Genomic DNA, 20,116 nt, shown 5'->3' with positions numbered 1-20,116 from the left:
AAAAAGTCAAATTAGTCACCAAGTGATCCATGTTAGAGCATCTTAGTCAAGAGCCAAGCTGCTTGAGTTCAAGTACCAGCTCAGATCCTTTTGGGTTATATGAGGTTCAGCAAGTACTTAGCTTTTCTGTACCTCAGTTTCCCCATCTGTGAAATGAGTATGTGAAAATGCTAACATCATAAGGTTGTTGTAAGGATTCGTTGACCCAAAATAAACTGACTGCTAGATATTTCTCCAGCAAAGATGGGCTCATTTGGGATAGCAGAGAATTGCAATTCAGGATATGCAATCATGGTGAGTCACAGTGCAAGTCCTGGAAGGACAAAGGAAGGAGAATGCTTTTACAGGGAAGAAAAGGAAGCTGGGAGGGCTGTAGTAAACAGAGTCTGTATTTTTCATTGGTTGAGTCCTTGACAAGAAAGAAGAGAAGTTTTTCTTTTTCCTGTTGGGCTCTGCTGTTGTTGTGGGGTGTGAGCATGCCCCCTTTTGGTCTCTTAACATTATTTAAGTGGGGTTTCTGTTTATTAATTCTCAATTTTTTAATTGAAATATAGTTGATTTACAGTGTTGTGTTAGTTTCAGATGTACAGCAAAGTGATTCAATTTTACACACACACATATATATGCTTTCTTGTTCAGATTGTTTTCCACTACAGGTTATTATAACAAATTGAATATAGTTCCCTGTGCTACATTAGGTCCTTATTTATATATTTTATATATAGTAATGTGTCTCTGTTAATACCAAACTCCTAATTTATCCCTCTTCCACCTTTTGCCTTTGGTAACCATAAGTTTGTTTTCTATGTCTGTGAGTCTGTTTCTGTTTTAGAAATACGTTTATTTATAACATTTTTTTTTAGATTCCACATATAAGTGATATCATATTTGTCTTTCTCTCTCTGACTTACTTCATTTAGTATGATAATCTCTAGGTCCATCCATGTTGGTGTAAATGGCATTATTTCATTCTTGTTTATGACTGAGTAATATTCCATTGTGTATTTATACCACATCTTCTTTATCCAGTCAGCTGTCTATGGACATTTAGGGTACTCTCATGTTTTGCTGTTATAAATGGTGCTGCTATGAATATTGGGGTGCATGTATCTTTTCAAATTATAGTTTTCATCTTTTCCAGATATATGTCCAGGAGTGGGATTGCTGGATCATATGGCAAGTCTATTTTCAGTTTTTTAAGGAACCTCCATACTGTCCTCCATAGTGGCTGCACCAAACTTTATTCCCACCAACAGTGTAGGAGAATTCCCTTTTCCTCACACCCCCTCCAGCATTTATTATTTGTAGACTTTTAATGATGGCCATTCTGACTGGCGTAAGATGATACCTCATTGTAATTTTGATTTGCATTTCTCTAATAATTAGTGATGTTGAGTATCTTTTCATGTGCCTATTGGCCATCTGCATGTCTTCTTTGGAGAATGTCTATTGGGATCTTCTGCTCATTTTTCTGATTGGGTTGTTTGTTTGTTTGATATTGAGCTGTATGAGCTGTTTGAATATTTTGGAAATTAATCCCTTGTCAGTTGCATCATTTGCAAATATTTTCTCCCATTCTGTAGATTGTCTTTTCATTTTGTTTAGTTTCCCTTGCTGAGCAAAACCTTTACATTCCATTAAGTACTATCTGTTCATTTTTGCTTTTATTTCCATTACTCCAGTAGACAGATCCAAGAAAATATTGCTGTGATTTATGTCAAAGAGTGTTTGCCTCTAGGAGTTTTAAAGTAGCTAGTCTTACATTTAGGTCTTTAATCCATATTGAGTTAATTTTTGTATATGGTGTTAGAGAATGCTACAATTTCATTCTTTTATATGTAGCTGTCCAGTTTTCCTAGCACCACTTATTGAAGAGACTGTCTTTTCTCCATTGTTATTCTTGCCTCCTTTGTCATAGATTAATTGACCTTAAGTGTGTGGGTTTATTTCTGGGTTCTCTGTCCTGTTCTAATGATCCATGTGTCTGTTTCTGTGCCAGAACCTTAATGTTTTGATTACTTTAGCTTTGTAGTATAGTCTGAATTCATGAACGGTGATTTCTCCAGCTCTGTTCTTTCACAAAATTGCTTTGGTTATTCAGGGTCTTTTGTCTTTCCACACAAATTTTAAAATTTTTTGTCCTAGTTCTGTGAAAAGTACCATTGGTATTTTGATAGCAATTGCATTGAATCTATAGGTTGCCTTGGGAAGTATGGTCATTTTAACAATATTTATTCTTGCAATCTAAGAACATGGTATATCTCTCCATCTGTTTGTGTCAACTTCAATTTCTTTCACCAGTGTCTTACAGCTTTCGGAATACAGGTCTTTTACCTCCTTAGTAAGTTTATTCCTGGGTATTTTATTATTTTTAATGTGATGGTAAAGGGGATTGTTTCTTTCATTTGTGTTTCTGATAATTCCCTGTTAGTATACAGAAGTGCAACAAATTTCTGTATATTCATTTTATATCCTGCAACTTTACTGAATTCATTAATGAGCTCTAGTAATTTTGGGGGGGGTGTCTTTAAAGTTTACTATGTATAATATCATGTCATCTGCAAATAGTGACAGTTTTACCTCTTCCTTTCAAATTTGGATTCCTTTTATTTCTTTTTCTTCTCTGATTGTTGTGGCTAGGACTTTCAGAACTCTGTTGAATAGAAGTGGTGCGAGTGGGCATCCTTGCCTTGTTCCTGATCTTAGAGGAAATGCTTTCAGCTTTTCACGTTGAGTATGATGTTAGCTGTGGGTTTGTCATATGTGGTCCTTATTATGTTGAGCTATGCTCACTCTGTGCTCACTTTCTGGAGAATTTTTATCTTAAATGGATGTGGAATTTTATCAAAAGCTTTTTCTGCCTCTATTGAGATGATCATATGGGTTTTATTCTTCACTTTGTTAATGTGGTGTATCACATTGATTGACTTGCGGATATTGAAAAACCCTTTCATCCCTGGGATAAATCCCACTTGATCATGATCACAGATTAAATAAGTTAATATTTTTAAGCACTGGAAATAAAGCCTCATTTATTTTAGATGCTTCCTGTGTTTATTGACTAGATCAATAGAGCATGAGGGATTTAGGCTAGAAATGGCAATGACAACATTTTAAAAGTTAGGTTATAAAATTTTGAGGATATTAGTTTGTTTCCTTTGGATTTTTGGAGTGACCAAAAACAATTTGCAGTCCATTGAGCTTTATGGGGTAGGTCAGAGTAATTGGAAGTTCCATTGACCACCTGGTGACAGTATAGCAAAGAATTCTAGAATCTTTTCTCCTGGAGTTCTGCAAAGACAGGGTTGGACTCATGAGCATTGCTAGAGGGATTCTGTAGTGCAGTTTTGACTGCGAGTGATGTAATTTAATGGATCATTAAAGTAAAGGAGGCCATAAACTCACATAAAACTGCCAGGACGCATATTTTGCTTGTCTCAGAAGAATCTGGAAACATCAGTTTAACAGTCGAGTGCCAATGTTCTGGAGCCAAAGTTAAAAATAATAATAATAAAATTATTATTAGAGGCTTTTCTAACCACCTACTAAATACAGATGAGATTAAATTATACGCACTAGCCTGGGGACTGTAGGAAAGGGAATATTTTAATTTTAGTGGAAAACGTGTATTTCCTCACTTGGAAGCATCCCTGAGTCTGGGGTTTCCAGCCTTCAAGGAGCCTACCACAACCATCCCCTGCTTTTGCAGCAGGAAATTCCTTGACATATTGTAAGCACTCAACAATTGCTTTAGAGAAAGAAATTAAGTTGCTGGAGTTGATATTTTAGGTAAATAAGCAATTTATATTTTAGAAACTCTAAGTAAATAACTTTTAGTTTCAGAACTTATTTGGACCAATACTTGGAATATTTGAGCAATATTTAGATCAAATATTGGTCATTGCCAGCTTCCCAAGCTTGCAACCATTTGTAACCCCTTTCCCTCCCTCCCAAATCTAGGCATACTTCTAGCGTTAGGCGGATCTACTGATCAAGTACATCTATCTGAAAGGTAGGATCTACCATCAACATTAGAAAACAGGGGTTGTGGTTGTGAACTTGCCAAACTAGTGGGCCTTCTTTTTACTTGCATGTGCTGATCCCTCCGCTAAGAATACGTCATCTCTAGATACTTGCACACTGCCTTTAGTTCTCCAATCAAGTGTCAACTTATCAATGGACTCTTCCATGCATCTTATATAGGAGGGTGACTCCCTTCACTGCACCACCGTCACACACATGCATGCACATACTTACATGGAGGCACCCCTGTGTCTTTAACCTGGCTTTATTCTCAGTGATGGAGTTTACAATTTTCTGAAAGACTGAGTGTTTACTTATTTGGATATTTATTTTTGGCCTCATCCAAATTAGAATGGAAGCTGCACAAGGACAGGGACTTGACATAATTTGTATGTCAGCGCTCCACCCCGTACCTGGACTCAAAGTGCTCAATAAATATTTGAATAAGTGTACAAGTGAGTGAATGACCATTTATTGAGAGCCTCGTGTTTTAGTTTGTTCTGATTGTATAGGAAGCATTATCTCAGGTTATCTTTGAAACTGTCCTGGGAGGTGAGAACTATTATTTCAGGTTTTCAGGGAGGAAATGGACCCAGAGAGGTGAAGCAGCTGCCGGGGGGGGGGGGGCACAGCCAGTGAGCAATGAAGCTGTGCTTCCAGCCCGTGCCCCCAAAGGCGAGACTGCTGCAGCCTGGGCGGCCTGATGGGCTGGGTCTCTGTTAGCCTCTGCCTTCCTCCTCTCTGTGGGAAATGCGCCGTCAGACTTACTCAGCATCCCGATCTCTCTTTGACTGGAGTCCTCTTTTGCCACCGTCAGTTTCCCCTCCAAAGCGCTGGAGTGTGGTTCCTGGGCCCTGCCTACGAGGTGGGGGCCCCCCTCTGAGCAGAGTTCCCCTGCGCTGTCTGCCTGCCTAGACTGTAAACACACCTGCTCCTCAGAGAATCCTGTTCAGATTTCGACCACTTCAAGTCAGACTTGCTGTCTCTGGAGCACATGCATTGCGTGTCCCCTTTCCCCAGGCTCTGAACCACATTCAGTGGGAACAAGACAGACACGCTCCCTGCCCATGAGGAGTTTTCGGTTCACTGCGGGGAAGTCTGCCCCTGAATGAGCCATTGCAGGTGTGATGAAGGTTCTTCCGGATTGTTCTCTTGCAGGGTTAACGAATTTGCTCCTTAAAGGGCCAGAGAGTAAATATTTGAGGCTTTGTGAGTCTCCTGGTCTTGTTGCAGCTACTTACTCTGGAACTGTAGTGTACAAGAAACCAAAGACCTTACATAAATAAACGACCTTAACTGTGTTCCAGAAAAGTTTATTTACGAAAACAGAGGATGGCTTGGATTGAGCCTGCAGCCCTGCTTTGCTAACCAGTTTTCCTCTGTCCACTTGGCTTTGGTGAGACTTACATTTCCCACAGCCACATCCCAGGAGGGTGTTGGACTGGAATGGGTCTGAGATTTTGGGAGCCAAAGGAAAGCAGCCCCCATCACGCGGTTAAGGGTTCTGGCGGGTGGAGATGATGGGAGGTGGTGAGAGATACAGCGAGGTTCCAGGTCATCCTGCAGAGAGCTCAGCTCTTCTTAAGGCCAGCAGTGTGTCCAGCCCTGACCCCGCCCCCCTGGGAGACCCTTTGCTGTGAACCCACCAACAGCTCATGCCAAGATTTCAAGGTATCTCTGAAAACTGAAACTTGCTCCCCTGCCCCCTAGCTGCTGTTTTTCTCCTTTCTTTGTAAATTTCTCTCTCCAGGCCTTCCAATACTTGTGTAAGCTCCAACTCCTATAATAAGCATCTTATTCCATTGCACTCAAAGTGCTTTCCTGATTGGACTGTCCTTAAGGGATTAAGTCCACAAAGGGATGAGGTTTTCTTAGGCAAGCCCTCAGCGTTCACTCCCAAGCATTCCTCCCACTGACGGCATGTCTCCCTCTCTCCTCTGGCTCTTTGTTGCCCTCTCCATCTTTGAATGTCCTTTATTTTAGTTTTCATTATTATCTTACAACGGATTTAAAGCTGGAGATGGGTAAGGTATTTTTGATAAAAGAATTATACCAAACCGTTCATCAAGTAAGACAGACACATTCTTGCAAACAGCCACCATGAGCTTGCTTTTCCCTTTGCCCTTGTGGTGAGACCTGATAGAGACCCTGGCTGGGGTGCGGTACCAGCCCTGGGTGTTCTTATCAGACAGATCCTAATTTAAACCTCTGTACTCTCTGGGTAAGCCTGGGCAAGCTTATTTACCATTTTAGTATCTGCATTAGCTCATGTGTTTTAAGGAAAACAGTAGGTACTGAGGGATGGTGGGAGGGTGAAGTATGGTACTATACACTTGGCTGGACGTTTAGTGGCTAAGAGATTTCCTGTCACTGCCCTGCGCCTGTCCCGCTGTTGTGGTCTTGGCAGCCCTCCTCCCTGCCGTGGTCCATCATGCGTGTTACTGTGATAGCAAGATGCCCTGCCCTCCGCTCAGGCCCAGCACGCTTGAACATGGCTAGCAGCAACAGTGACTCCCAATGTGGCATGACTTGCCACCCGGGGATGCTGGCAGAGGAGGGGAGAAGATGGGAACGAGCCCCTAATTTCTGAATGAATCTACAACATATAGATGGCTTTGAGACCCACCCCCGGGAGGAAGTGATAAAAATTCCTGTACCACCAGCAGATTCTTGCATTTCTAAATGAAACAGGCAGGTGTAATTGCTTCACCTGCAATGATCGACATGGTAGCCCCTCCTTCAGAGTCAACCCTTACCTGGATGAATGCTACTTCTTCCAGGAAATCATTTCTGATCCTTCCAGCTGCAAATTTCCCTTTTATCTAAACTCATATAATGCTTGCTTGTTCTCTGAAGATACAAACTTTTGCACAACAGTTAAAAGTGGGAATTAAAGTGTACATGCCAGTTTTTTAACAGAATATACATGTGGAAACAACTGCTTTTTTTTAGTCCCAGTTTCGTCATCTTTATTTAAAAATTTTTTTCATCTTTTAAAAATTGTAGTCCAGTCAGTTTACAATATTGTGTCAATTTCTGGTGTACAGCATAGTGATTCACTTATACATATACATACATATATTCCTTTTATATTCTTTTTCATTGTAGCCTATTACAAGGTACTGAATATATCTCATCTTTAAAATAGAGATAATATGAGTACCTACTTGCCTGACATGCTGTAAGCAGTCACTACATGATAGCTGTTACTGATCTTAGCGTGTGGTTAGCTAAGTTCTGTTCCTCTCTTGTATGAATACGCTAGGGAAAAAAAATCTATGTGTGGTTTATCATATGTATGGCTTTGATCAGTATTGTAGATTCCCAAATCATGTTTGCTGAATGAATGTACTTAGGTAATGTGGTAAAAATGATTCATCAGGGGAAGGAAAACAGATCAATATGCTTGGATGTATTTGCTTCCTGTAGACACGCACTAAGGGCTGAAAACACCACAAGGTGAAAACACTTTGTGGTGTTTTCAATCATATAACTTTAAATATTTAAGGCCCCAGATCGACCTTTTGTTGCGCTTTCTGCCTCTTGCCCTCAGAACTTATTTCTAATCCACTCTGAGCTAAACCCTGCTGGCATCAGCCCCATAAAAGAAAATGAATGTTCTTATTCCTAAATGAATAATGACACTGCTACTAGTTTTTTTTTTTTTTTCCACAGGGGATTCTTCCCATGTCTTACTGGAGCAGTGAGACACACCGAGAAAGGACTTCGACGTTCTTTTCTTAAAATGGGAAGAGACATCTCAAAAGCGAACATTTCGCGTTTGTTTTGGGCGCTCCTGACACATGTCTTAATTTACAGTTACAGAGCAGCTCTAGGTCTGAGGAAAAGACCTGAAATGGGGAATTTGGCAGACTCTGCCTTCTCCCATTACCCCACGGATGATGGACAACTTCATAGCGATGACAGCTTGGGACACAGTTCTAGAAATTCTTTTCTCATCAAACATGCGTTAAATGTGTGTGTCTGCACATGTATTTGAATATTTTTTTCTCTTCGTTTTCTCTAAGTGTTAAATGGTGCAGCTCTCTCCATGGGTAGCTTGGCATCTGTAAGAAGCAGGGAGAGCAGCAGAGAATTAGTTATTTTATCTCCAATTTAGGACTAACCTGTGTGAAACAGCACCCCAACTGCAGAGACAGCGGTATGTCTTCCTTCTTCCTTCCTCTCTCACCCCTTCCTCCTCTTCTTCCTCCTTTGTCTTTCTTCAGCCTCTTTTTCCCTTCTCCTCCTCTTCCTCTTCCCCTTCCTTCCTCCTCCTCTTTCTTCAGATTCTGTACTCAGTTCTCAGAGAAAAAGAAATCACGTAACATACTCATTCTTTTCACAGAATAAGCACCATCTCTAGGGATGTCAAATTATCATTTAAGTTGATCTGATTCTGAATTCCAGCCTCTCATTGAGAGCTTTTGGTAAACCTGCCTGAAAATCGCCTCAGTCTTACTCTCCCTCTTTGAACTTAGCCTGTCCCATTATGATGACAGAATGGCATCTGATTTTAAGAGTGTAAATACCACACTGAATTTCACTCTGAGCATTTCATCCTTCACTGGGGGGTTACAGCTTTATGGCTCATCGATGAAGCGCAGCAAGGATGGTTAGACCCTAGGAAATACAGGTACAGTTCATCATGCATAGAGTTTCATTTCCTAGGAAAGAAAGATTTTTATTAATGTAATATATTTTTCATATTACTTCTTGTTTATGGTCAAAATTGTATTTTTTTAGCATCATGATTCATCAACAGAGATTTAGTGCATTCACCCTCTATGACATGCGTTAAAGGTAGAAGGGAGTTTTGGAGATCAGCTAGCAACCTCCGCTGTTTCGCACAGGGGGATATCCAGGCTCAGAAGCTGTATTTTGGCCTAGAGCTAATTGATTAGCAGTGGAAGCAGAAGAAAAATTCAAGTTAGCTCTTCCTAGCAATGCAAATCACATTGCTTGCTCCTAGTGAAGGCCATCAGAGCATCAAGAAGGGGCAGATTGAAAGTCGTGATGACTACAAAACTAGAGCACATGAAGATGAGGATGGGCCCCTTGTCAGACTGAGTCAGGTTCAAATTCCACACTTTCTAGCTGGGTCCTTTGGGCAGGCTGCTTAATTCTCTCCACGCTTCTATTTCCCCAACCAAAAGAAAGTGTGAAATAAAAGTGTTTTCCTAAGTAAAGGGATTGGGAAAGTGACTGTCAGACACTAAGTGTGCAATGAGTTTTATTGCATATTGTATTATTACTATTATTTGTAGCAGTAGTAGTATTGTTGTGGGGGAGTAGGGTCTTGCCTCACACAGGGTAGAATTCAGGAGCAAGACATGGTAAAGTGAAAGCAAGTTTATTTAGAGAGACACACACTTCACAGAGAGTGGGGTCTGTCCCACTCAGAAGGGAAAATGGCTTAGGAGACACACTCCGTAGACAGAGTGCAGGCCATCTCAGAAGGCGAGAGAGAGAGAGGGAGGCCACGAGGTGCGGAGGTGCTGGTTTCATGGGCTCGGTTATTTCATATACTCAGGAGTAGGGGGATTATTCCAACTACTTTGGGGAAAGGGTGAGGATCTCCAGGAGACACCCCCACTGCCCATTTTTTTGGACCTTTTACGGTCAGCCGAGGAGCTGTCCTGTCCCTGTGGCTGTGTCATGAGGCTCAAGGTCAACTGGAAGTCGACTCTTCTGCCATCTTGGTTCTGACCAGTCTGGCCTGTGCTCGCTGCTGTGTCAGTCCTTCAGCGGCTGTGCCTGCCTTCCCTCCACTTCAGTGGTGGTGGCAGTGTTCGTGTCACACTTATTTTTGGTGTTTATACTTCTCTTCCTTGGACTAATGTTTCCTGTGGTGTTTAGGGACTGTGATATTGTATAATTAAGAAGGGTTCAACTGAGACTTAGGATTAGGGGGGTCCTTACTGATAAAATAAAGAAACCCTTACAGACCTGAGCCGACTAAGGCGACATAAGAGCTAATGCAAGTGTGGGATACTGGATTGGACCTCAGTAATTTAAAAATGGAATCTGATGTAAAAGCTGGAAAAATATGATTTAAGCCTGGAGTTTAGTTAATAACGTACCAATGCTGGTTTCTTAGTTTTGTCAAATATGCCACGGCAAATGTAAGAGGGTAACGTCAAGAGACACTGAAACTATGCACTATCTTTGCAATTTTTCTGTAACTCTAAAATTGTTATTAAAAAAAGCTTATTTAAAAATGTAAAAATAAAAAGAGTCTATAGAAAACGATGAGAAAGCCAAATTATAACAATACGAGATGAAAAGGAACAACCATGGATAAAGCAATAGAAAAAACCTTTCTGACTACAAGAAGTCTTGGTAGCAATTTTGAAAAGCTAGACAAATATGATACTTTCTCAGAAAATTATGAATTACCAAATTATTCCAAAAAAAAGTAGACAGCTAAATAGTTGATTAAAAGTGGTGGGAGGTACTACATTTAGCCTTGAAAAAAGCACACATTTTGATAGATTTCAAAAATAAGTTGTATCTAATCTTTAAAAATAGATTATCCCAATTTTTTTATGGTAATCCTCTAGTATAAGATAGAAATTACCCCATTTTATTCATAAAAGTGGCATCATATTAATGATGAAACTGATAAAGAAACTATAGTTAAAGAAGGAAACATGTCGTACAAGCATAAAGGCAAAGCTTCTGCATAAAATCAGTGTGCAGAATCCAGTAATTGATCAACGTTTAAGCTGTCATAGCAAGGTAATATTAACACATAGAAAAATAATGGTTTCTAACTTTAGGAAAGTTATCATCATAATCCCATTAGAGGTATAATAATATCAAAAGCTGCTAAAAAATACTTAATATCCAGCAGCCTTTCCTATTAAAACTAAGTAAAGGACCATTAGAAGGAAACCAAATGCAATGAAAATCTATTTACCAAAAAACAATGGCAAATGTAATCCTAACTGCTGAATCAATTAAATGGAAATTAAAATAATTAAAGTCAGGATTAGATAGGAAAAAACCTTTCACTATTTTTATTCAATATTAATTTAGAGGTCCAAGAAAATGAAGCAACACAAGAAATGAAGGGAAACTAAAACAAAAACTGAAAAAAAAAGATAATTTGAATTTTTTTGGGCCAACATTTGATTGATATAACACCATCTTATTTGCTAAGATTTGACTGTAAGTTTAGAAAGCAGAGTAAAAAACTATTAAAACAAATAAGTGAATTTGGTAAGGTGGCAGTAAGCACATTTTCTCTATTCTAGCCATCAGCATTTAGAAATAGACTCGGAATATTCTCCTTATAAGAACAATAAAATCATACCATATGGGGAATTAACAGGAAAGACAGAAGACTTACATGAAGAAAATTATAAAATTTAATGTAAGGATAAAATCAAGAGCTAAATGGTAAAATATTATAGTTTCTTGGATGATAAAAAACAGTATAATATAAAAATTTTAATTCCTTCAAAATGAATACATAAATTCAATGCATATGCAGTTAGAATTACAAGGTTATTTTGGGGAAATGCCCAAGCATAGCAATACACACATTTTCACATATACAGTATGTGTATAAAAAATATATATATACAAAATATATACATACACAGCTAAACACATATACACATATAAATTTGCACACACATGAATATACACATTAATATGTACACACATGTGATATCAAGTACACTATGGATACATATGTGCATATCTATATATACACATGAAAATATATTTGGAAAAGGTGAGCATCTTGCCTTCCAAGATATTAAAACACACTATAAAGTCACATTGCAATGATACTGGCATAGAAGTGAATGGAACAAAATACACATTCCAGAAATAGATTTGAATTATATAGGTGAATATATGACAAAGGCAATATTTTAACTTAGTGGGAAAGGATAAATTATTTGCTAAACTGTGCTGACTCAGTGATCTATGCATATGGAAGAAAGAATATTAGACTCCCATCTTACATTATGTGCAAAAATAAATTCCAGGTGCAGTAAAGATCTTTTTTTTTTCCTGAGCAATTTAAAAGAAAGTCAATGTCTTTTTACCCCTCAACACTTCAGTATGTATTTCCGAAAAACATTTACAATACAATCCAAATCACAGTCGAAATCAGGAAATTACTTTTGATAGCATATTGTTATCTTATCTATGGTATCAGAAAATCACTGTTCCACTGATGTCTTATTAAGCAAAAGAGGAATAGTAATTTCCCTTTCTGGTTCAAGGTTCACTTCAGGATACCATGTTGCTTTTGATTGTCATGTCCTTTTAGTTCTTTTTTTTTCATCTAGAAGAATTCCTCAGCCTTTCCTTGATTTTTATAAGGCTGACATTTTTGAGGAGGAGAGACCAGTTACTCTGTCAGCTGTCCGTCGGTTTGGTTTGCTTGCTGTAACTGAAGGCGTTCTCAACCGTGCTTTTGATTGACCTATTATTCTCTGAAGTTCCTTCCAAGCAGTGACCTATACACTGATTTGAGGCCTCTCGATGGCAAAATTGGATGGACCCCTGGGTCAGGGGCTTTCCTTTCAAGACCATCTGTGGACAAAAATCAGAACACCTCCTGCCATCAGCCACAGCCTATAGAAGAAAACCTATCATTTCCATGTTACCTGTAAATCTTAGATTCCCTGCTCCCTTCTTAGATTTACATTGTTTATTATTTATAAACAACCAGAAAAACTTTTGCCTACTTGTTGAACATGAAAGTAATTATATGTGAGGCACCATCCTTGTGAAAACCTTAGTCAATGACGTAATCAAATTTCATACTCAGCTAAATCAGGCCCTAGTGACAAGTCTACCCAGAAAGGAAAAGTATTGAGCTTCATAATTCTTCTCAATTCTGCTGTTTTTTCTTGAATTGGCAAGTAGTAGTTGTCTTTGTTGTAAATACTATTTTTTATTTTTGCCAACTGGCAATATCATTTTATTTTGCATAAACTCTTTTGGCCGCTTGCCTTTCTTCTAACGTCTCAAAGACTTAAGGAACCAGATCCTCAACTGGTTGAAACCGGCCATTCCTTTAATAGGTGTAATTTAATTTCACAGCTGTTTCTTTGCACAAACGCCAACATTGTAACATTTATCAAAAAGCATATAAACTGGCTGCCTGGTTGCCACAGACTTGCTAAGTGAAAAAAGCACCCCCCTAGGAAACCAAAGCTCTGGGTTTTCCCCAACTTTTAGTTAGTGTGGTTAGAGATCAGGGTTTGTGATACTTCCTAGATAAGACCTTGTTTCTACTACTTTACTATCCATCTGACTTTGGGCAATTTAATTAATATCACTGTGTCTAAACTTTCTCATGTATCAAACAGCAATCATTATGTTACGTATTTCACAGGTGCTCACATTAATGCGAGGAAGAAATTAAATAATGATATGTGCTGCATAGCATATATATACCAACAGTTAGTAAATGTTGACGATTGTTACAACAAGTTATTATGTCATGTTGGGGAATCATATAAATGAATGTTCCAGGTATCAACTTGTGTATAACAAACTGCCAAATTTACTAGTTTAAAACCTACAAAAACCACTTTATTTATGCTCACAATTTATAAGTCAAGAATTGAGTGGATCTTGGCAAGGTGTAGGACCCTTGGTGTCACTCAGTCATTTGCAGCTGGTAGCTGGGATGGTTTTGGATAGTCCAAGAAGGCTTCACTTATTTGGTGTCCCACCTTGTCTGGTAGCTTGGGAGGGTCAGCTAAAAGATGGGTCTCAGCTTGGTCTCTCTCCTACATTAGTTCCAAGACTTGTCAACGTGGTCTCTCCTGCAGAAGAGGCAGACTGCTTACATAGTAGCTTGGGACTCAAGAGTGAGTGTTCTAAGAGTCCAAAGAAGAGCTACAAAGCTTCTTATAACATAGTTTCAGAAGTCACAAAGCACCATGCACACTGCATTGTTTGTTTGTTTTGTTTAAGAGGACTAGCTCAGATTCAATGTGGAGAAGTACTCCATGAATGCATGAACACTGGAAGGCATGGTTCATTGGAGGGCAATCTAGAAGACAAGCTACCACCATGAATAATAGTGTTTCTTCCAGGATTACGCATTCATCTCTGTGTGCAGACTAATGGTTATGCATTAGTTGGGCATATGTCCAAGATGTTTTATTGCAAAAATGTGTGAAGAAAGGACCACAGACTCATCACATGGAGTGGCTTGAAATTTTCTGAGATTGTGTCTTTGGGAATGAGTTTGGCTTGAGAGATCCCATGAATGCACAGCAAGGAGCAGAGACCTCTTTAGACTCAATATTTCCTACTGTTTCATTTCTTTTAATTGAAATTATTTGAAGATTTGGGAATATATTACCTGGTCATTGCTCCAACTACACTATGTTAAAAGCTGCCTCTAAATCTCAGTGGTTTATAATAATAAACATTTATTCCCTCCTTTCCTGCCTCTAAGTCAGCTTTTAGCTGGGATCATTTGGGGTCAGCTGGATTAGGATTTGGGCTTTGGATGGGTCCAGGTGTGTTCCACGTGTCTCCTCGTTCTGGAACTATGACAGGGTCCTGAACCTCTGATGAAATTCAGGAGGTCTAGAAGCTAAAGCAAAACACGCAAGCACAAGTAAGACCTCTGTTCGTGCCATGTCTACTTACGTTCCACTAGCCAAATCAAACCACATGGGTAAGCCCCGAGTCAGTAGAACTGGGAAGACTGTGCTACTGCAGTGGGGGCCATGGGGGAAAGGGATAATTGTGAACAACTAATATTCCTTACTGTGGAGGGTCTCGGCATAGTGGAATAAGAAGTCAGTTCCCTAGACATTCACATCATGCTGAAAAGATCTGTAACTTTCCATTTGTAAAGCTCTATCTCCCACTCAGTAGAATAATAGAACATCACCTTCTGATAAAGTTTTAGGGAACTCAGAGTTCACTCCAAAGCATTAGATTTTAATTGTGTAATATACAGAAATTGCTACCCTATTTTTGGACCTTCTGTTATTTATATTCATACTGCATTTATGAAACACCAACACTATATTTTGCTATTGACAATGCATAAGAAATTGGTCTCTGCCCTGAGGAATTTAGTTCAGTGCAATTCAAGCTGTTTAAATCAGTGCCAAGCTCTCAACTTTGTACAGACAGCTGTGGAGAGGAGATAAGCTTTTGAAGATGCAGCAGAAATGGTGTTTAAAGAGGGAATGAAAGCGGAGAGATGATAGGCCAACCAAGAAAGGGACAGTTTATCCCAACTTGCAAAACGCCAGGTGGGAGAGGAAAAAACCAACAGTTCAGGTGATGGAACAGACAAAGGTGAGACTCCAGCTAAACTTTATCCTCTGTGTTTTCAGAAATCCCGAGGAATTCAGATATCCCCTGGATTTATTCTTTGACAGACACACTGCTTGAAGTTGTGACTTCAGGTTTATCACGTCTCCATCTCATATTTGTTTTGTGCTGATAACACAGAGCAGTTCCCCTTGAAGATGCTGAGTTTCTCTCAGTCCCCGTGGGCAGGTTGTTAATAGAAAGATTGATACACTTCAATGGTTTTATAACTCAAGGTAGCACTTGACCATAAGCTGAAACAGTAACTTTCAATATGTTATAATTTGAGGGTTCCCATAGGCATCTATGCTTTCAAAATAATTTCTAGAGCTAAGCTTACCATGTGCCTGATAATCCTAAATTACTTCATGAAAAATTCTCTGCATTATATGAGCTGAAGAGAAGTAAAACTATGATGCCATATATATATATATATATATATATATATATATATATATATATATATATAATTATATATATAATTGGATGAACATATGGCGAGGGAGATTTGATAGGAAGACCCAGGCGAGTAGAAGAGTCCCTTGCCCCCATGAGGTGTCTACTCACTCTGCACTGTCCTCTCCAGTCTCTGCAGTGGGCATTTGTGTTCGGTTGCCCAGAATCCATGGGCTCTTTCCAATAGGCTCCCATCACTGTCCCACATTGTGGGCAATACTTGGTGAGTCTGCAAACTGAGATGCCCTGTCCTTTTACTCCTCTTCTGCAATGGTTTTTTGATGTGTCAACTTGGCTGCAGTCCCCGGTTACTAATCGAAAACTAATCTAGGGTGTTGCTGGGAATATATTTCTGAGATGTTACTGAAGTACAAAATCAGTAGAATCTTAGTAAGAAGTGTCTTCAGTAAGCTGAGTGGGGCCTGAGTCAACCAGTGGTAAGAGCTTACAAGAAGAACTGAGGCTTCCCTCGGGAAGGAAATAATTCCTAGGGTAAGCTGCAGCTTCAGACGGTGCCCGAGAGTTCCAGCCTGCCCTGCCCGACGGCCCCTGCAATCATGTAAGCCAATTCTTTGCAGTCAATCTCTTTATATATGTCCTATTGGCTCTGCTTCTCTAGCTGAACCCTGGCGGGTAGACCTTTCCATCATACTTTCTCACAAATGAAGCCAGAGGGATGCACCAGCAGCCCTCTGTTTCCTCTCACCAGGTCCTCTCACTCCCATGGTAGCACCAAGGATGAGCATGACGCTGAGCTCGGCCGATTGGCAACATCCCTGATCTTTTCCTTGAGGCATAAAAATGAAACAAACAAAACCCCTAGCATTTTGAAATTTTTTTCCTTCCAGTGCAAGTGTCCTGACAAGACCCTCTAAAAGTTCCTTCTTACCTTGTTTTTGCTCTACTTCCAACCCTGCTTCCTAGCTGTTGCATTCTCTCAGTAAATTTTCCTTTTGCTTGGCCACAGCAAAACATGACTGGCAAGCCCACTCCTATCACTGGCAACAGGAGCAAAGAACTTCAACTGGTACAGCCCCTGAACATTCCGACTGACAAAACTTGGACTTCTTTCAAACCTGAGCTCCCAGAATAAAGGCAAACAAACAGATAAGCTCCTGAAGTGTTCCATAATCAGATTGAATCTACTTTTTCTTTTGCTTTGAGACAAGGGGTAGGGACTCTACTAAAACGTCAGTGTTTTCTGGCAGGAGTAATACATCAAACTAGTATCATCACTTGCGTTTTAGCATAAGTTAGCCTTTCCATTGAGCCAGGATGTGTGGAAACCGAAATGAACGGGGAAGATGACACGGGAACTGTGATGTGAGGGTGAACAAGAAAGCGGTTGGAACGTGAGGCAATCCACGAAGTGTGTCAGAAGACAGAACCTAACGGAAGATGGGGGTGTGGGAATAGGTAAGATATGGGATGAAAAATAAGGAGGACTCGGGGGGAAGGGATCTGGGCTTGCTGCTCAGATATAGTGACCAGCCATCTCCTTCCTATCCATTCTATGTGATAGGAAGGAGAATGGAGCCCAAAGATGCCCATAACTTAATCTCGGAGGCCTGTGAATGTGTTACCTTACAAGGCAAGGAGAAATTAGGTTGAGGATGGAATCAAGCTTGCTAATGAGCGACCTTAATATAGGGAGGTGGCCTAATGTAATCAAAGGGTCCTTAAAAGTGGAAGAGGGAGGAGGAGGGACCAGTGTCAGGGGGGTGCTATGTGAGGAAGTCTCAAGCAGCCATGAATGTGAAAGGGGGCCATAAGCCAAGGGAGGCAATACAGCCTCTAGAAGCTGACAAGGCGAGGAAACAGATTCTCCTCTAATTCTCCCGAAGGACTGCAGCCTGTCAACACCTTCACTGAACCCAGTGTGACCTGCAGCAGAGTTCTGACCTGCAGAACTGTAAGATAATAAATTGGTGTTGTGTTAAGCCAATAAGTTTGTGGATAACTTGTCATAGTAGTGATAGAGAACTATTGGACTCTGCAACCCATGAAGATAGTAGAAACAACAAAGAAGTTGAGCTGTAAGACTTGGAGGTGGTTTGTAGAGTAGGAAGGTCAGATCATTTCCCTGCTCTACCATTTCCTGGCAAGGTACTCAGTCTCTCTAAACTTTGATATTATCTCCAAACTGGGCAGACGATGCCTGCTTGCAGATGTGTTTTTTACAAATCAGAGATAATACAGGGCTTTGTTCTTAACATCTGGACTCTCTTCCTAGCTCTGACTGAGGCTGGGATTCAGGGCTTGCACCTGGTACCACCCAGGAGCAAGGAGTTTATTTCGGTGGGCTGGGAAACGCAGAACAAAGGGGAAACTGATGTGTGTAGGTTGCCAGGTCAATATGGGCTCAGGAAGAGAAGAGGTGACATGCAACCCAAAGTGACAGGGCAGCAAGGCAGTCCAGTCCAGCAATATGGCCTGGCAGGATTGAGGGAACAAGTTCAGGAATGAAGGTGCTGGACAGGGACCCAGGGGCAAGGATGGCAGGAGGGCTGGAATAACCACAGAGGGGTATCTACTAAGCAGTTTAGACACCGAATAGCGTGTGGTAAATATAGGTCAGTCATTTTTAAATCAAATTTTGAAGACAAGCTATGATTTCTTTGGGTGCATTTTTCTCTTTCCCTTCTTTGTCCTCTCCTGTTATGTGAATGTTGGTTTGTGTGTATGGTGTCCCGTACCCCTCTGAGACTCTTGATTTTTCTCCATACTGCTTTCTCTCAGTTCCTCAGATCACATCATCTCTACTGACCTGTCTTCAAGTTTGCTGATTCTTTCCTCTGCCAACTGATGTGTACTGCTGACTCCCTCCAGTGAATTGTTAATTTTGGTTTTGTGTTTTTCTATCTGGTTCTTTTTCATGATTTTTATCCTTGTATTGACCTTTATTTGAAGAGGCGTGGTCATGATACCTTTATTTCTTCAAGCATAGTTTCATTTTGTTCTCTTAGCATCATTTTAACAGCTGCTTTGAGGCTGGCCCTGGCTGCCGAGTTCACCTTCCAGGCCTGTCAAAGGCAGATCTTGCTACCTGGCTTTTTTTTTTCCCTGTATATAAGTCACACTTTTCTTTTTTCTTTATATGCCTTATAATTTTTGGTTGAAAACTGGGCATTTCAGATATGATATTGTAGCAGCTCTGGATACTGATTCCCTGCAGGAATTGTTGTTTTATTTACCTGGCTGTTTGTCTGGTGACTTGGCCTTGGTTGTACCTGCCTGGTGGAGAGGTCTGTACACAAAGCTGGATAAGGAGTGTGTGTAAGAGTGAGTCATGACTTAAATGCCAGAGACTCATTATTCTTACTAAGATTTAGTGGATTTTCATGAATGAATGTTTCTCCATTTGATGTATTCTCTCAGGACACTTTCTAAAGACTTCAAATGATTAAAAAAAACTTTTTTCCCTCAGTTAAATTTTTATTTTGCTGGGGAGAATTTTTGCTGAGCTCCTCATTCCACCATTCTAGACGTCCTGCCTCTCTTATTTTTATTGTGTAGTTAATTTGAAGATACTCTATCGCCCTTTAAATAGGTGGAGGCAAGTTATTTCTGTGTCACCATTTTGACATTGACTTTGACAAATGAGAGTCTTTGAGATGTGCCCAACTTGGGATTGGGGTCATTGATACAAGCTTAGTTTTTCTCCCAGCGAGAGTCTCTAGTCTCAGAAGCAACAGTTTGAAAGCTGAGCTTACATCAGAAGCACAGGTTTCGATATAGTGATTAATTGTGGCACCCCGTTAGAGATCTTTGGAAAAGTCTGTCTCTAGAGTTAGGGACTTGTGGAGCTGGCCCTCCCAAAGGTATCTGTAGGCACTTAGGAGAATTGCTTCTCATGCAGCAAGAAAAAAAAAAAAGATGATAAATGACCTAACAAATTGAACCTTCAGTTTTAAAATAAAAGGCATTAAATGCCGACTACAGAAACATAGGTAGAGATCAGAGTCCAATTGTGGTTAATAGTGTATGTTAGTCAGTATGTTGGAAAAACAAAGAAGTTCTTGAAACTGTTTTGGAGCAGAGGAAGGGAGATCACTGGAGCGATTTGAGAGAACCCCTTGGGTGTCTCACTGTTCTCACTGTGTGGGAGAGGGCAGCGCCATTCCACTCTCTCCTCCAGACGGCCACCAGCAGACTTTCAGGTTCGTGAACTATTATTTTCATCTTTATAGGAACAGTGACTGTGTTGAGATAGTTATGCAGAAGGCCTCCATTCATGTTAATTGAACAAGTAAATGTGAGATACAGGGGTTGAGATCCAAATATATATAAGGGACTCATACAGCTCACAGCAAAAACCAAA

At 40.1% G+C, this 20,116-nt stretch overlaps 1 long non-coding RNA gene across 1 annotated transcript in view; it reads left to right on the top strand.

Annotated features, from left to right (window-relative positions):
* Window positions 1–8,585: 8,585 nt before the first annotated feature.
* The window catches only part of LOC140698351 (uncharacterized), a 44,044-nt gene continuing 32,513 nt past the window's right edge, over window positions 8,586–20,116 (top strand). Inside the window, exon 1 of the long non-coding RNA XR_012076207.1 lies at window positions 8,586–8,659. This is a non-coding gene — a long non-coding RNA (uncharacterized lncRNA). The remainder of the gene's footprint in view (window positions 8,660–20,116) is intronic.

The sequence above is a fragment of the Vicugna pacos genome, chromosome 1 (assembly GCF_048564905.1).
Source record: "Vicugna pacos chromosome 1, VicPac4, whole genome shotgun sequence".
Classification (NCBI taxonomy): Eukaryota; Metazoa; Chordata; class Mammalia; order Artiodactyla; family Camelidae; genus Vicugna; species Vicugna pacos.
Note: the sequence above shows the minus strand (reverse complement) of the source record. Positions and strands in the feature narration are given on the sequence as shown.